We start from the raw sequence: 2500 nt of genomic DNA, 5'->3' as shown, positions 1-2500 counted from the left end.
CGCGCTCAGACTCGTTAGTGCCATTAGTGTCTGCAACCTTACCATCCATGGTAAGGTTGCATGGGTGGAGAGGAGGCTTGGGCGCTGATCATATAATATATGATCAATCTCTAGGACATTGTCCTGATTGCTAGGGCAATGTCATTGTCCCTTGCCTCTTCCATTCATGAGCGACCTTTAAACCTTTAAGAGTTATAAAGAGTTCTAGAAACTTCTTTTTCGTTTTTTTGAGCGAGAATGGAACGAACAAAAAGGACGTTTCAAGTCCAGTTAATTAACGGGCAGCCCACCTCACGTATATAAAAACTAGCCCTTTTATATGAATATGTACCCTTCCGCAAAAGGACCGTGTCCGTCTACAGGCACGAGTTATATGACATCTGTTGCAAACCTTTGAAGATAATTATCTCCGATGAAAAGTCTATTGCTGATTTGATCTGGCTTTGAAAATACTTTATTACCACGGACTCCTTTCGACTGTTCTGTTTGTTAATATTGTTATATATATTAACCTCTAATTCTTGAAGTCCATGCCATAGTCATTATGCCAATAATATATCAAAATTTCATTGTTTATCATAAAAACGTACAACCTATCAATGTTAGGAAATACTTTTCACCAACTACTACCCCGCTTCTCCGTAAGACAAATTGTAGTTTTTTCTAATCATTACATATACACCAATTGTACAATAGTCTCCAAAATTATTTTTTCTTGTTTTTTTTTTTTTTTACAGATTTTTCATCTTTTAGGATGTTAAAATCATTTGACAATCGGTTAAGTTTAACATATTGACCCTAAACATAAAACTTTATCGTTTGGCAAGGGCTCATGCTGGCTTAAGGTTTGTCTATTCTAAATCACCCTCTATCCAGCTTCTTGGTAATTTCTTTTATCACAGTATTGAGCAATAGCTTTCTATTTCTTTATCTTGGTGCTTAGGATCAAAATTTGTGTATACTGCAAAACATGCCTCCTAAAATACCCCTATCTTTATAAAGGTGTTGTGTCAAAAATTATATATTTATGAATAGGTCTGTTTTTTATTTTTATTTCTATTTCGGTACACTTTAATCTTCATCATTAATGAACTTTTATTTCCTAAATATGAAGGAGAGGGAGGCATCAATTTTCCTCTTCTTAAGCAAACGAAATTTATGGATATTTCTTTCGAAATTGACAATTCAAAGAAATCCAATTCGCCTCTCTTACACTTGTCTAATAAAGCGTAATCATAGTTTTCATGATTATCCACCCAGAGGATCAATTTTATCCTATATCATTAATTTACAGAGAGAAAATCTTTAGACATTCCATATTTAGATTTGCTACTCTAAGGAAAAAGGCATAATGACTACTTCATGACTACGCTTACAGTGTTTCTGCGCATAAACAATCTAATATGGAAAAAGAATCACCAAAGCAACTTTTTCAGTTCAAAAACCTTCCCTACTGAAATAAAAAAGTTTCGGTACTTATGAAATGTAGAACTTTGGAGAGAGAGAGAGAAGAGAGAGAGAGAGAGATGAGAGAGAGAGAGAGAGAGAGAGAGAGAGAGAGCAGGGATTATATCACTGCGAACTATTGTTGGACTAAATGGTCACTGCATGATTATACCACAAAAAATGAACCATATCAAGACTTAAAACAGTCGGAGTGGAGTTGGTTATTTCCACATCTTAAGTCTGATACAATATACCTCTGGCTGGGGGTAGTCCAATTTAACAATTATTATGGTATTAGATAAAATTAGTTACATGAGTTTATAAGGGTGCCAATCGAGTGACTCCTGCAACAGACCATTGTACGCCACTCCTTCCCTAAATCTGAATAGCTGTTCCTTTGGTGAAGATGATGATTAAGGGGCATTATACCTTATAGATACACGTGAAACGTACTTGTATCCATATAATTATGCTAAAAAGGAAGCAAGTTCCGAAGGGCTTTCAATATTCTATTTTTTTAAGGATCTTTTTTCCATCCTGTACATTTTAAAGGTTTAAAAGTATTTATGGATACGGTTATTGCCATGATTCCTATCAAAGTTGTGTACAATTATCTGGAAACTATTGTTCTCTTCTTTCGACACCACATAAAAAGGATAATAGAAATGGTGTTTCTCTCCTCATCAATGTAGTCATTGTTTAGACTCATCTTACAGCTTGATGTTTTGCACTAGTCTATACACTTTATTTCCTTGGGAAGATTTCGAGCACTTGATTAGTATATACCCTACCATTGTTTTTAAAGCGCTTACGTCATACTCTAGTGAGCTGCTAATGTATAACAATAGCCAATCATATAGATCTTTTGTTCTCATACTGCAGAATTGTGAAACATTCCATGAGTAAGTGTTTTATATATACTTGATTTTAGGTATAAGAGGTAGATTTCCTATTCATCTTATTTCATCCTTATTTTACAGTTTATGCACATACACACAACCAATCTTACGCAAAATTGTAGTCACTGTCACTTGAATTTATTTGAAGATTTTTT

This window comes from Palaemon carinicauda, chromosome 7 (genome assembly GCF_036898095.1).
Source record: "Palaemon carinicauda isolate YSFRI2023 chromosome 7, ASM3689809v2, whole genome shotgun sequence".
Classification (NCBI taxonomy): domain Eukaryota; kingdom Metazoa; phylum Arthropoda; class Malacostraca; order Decapoda; family Palaemonidae; genus Palaemon; species Palaemon carinicauda.
This window is presented reverse-complemented; position numbering follows the sequence as displayed.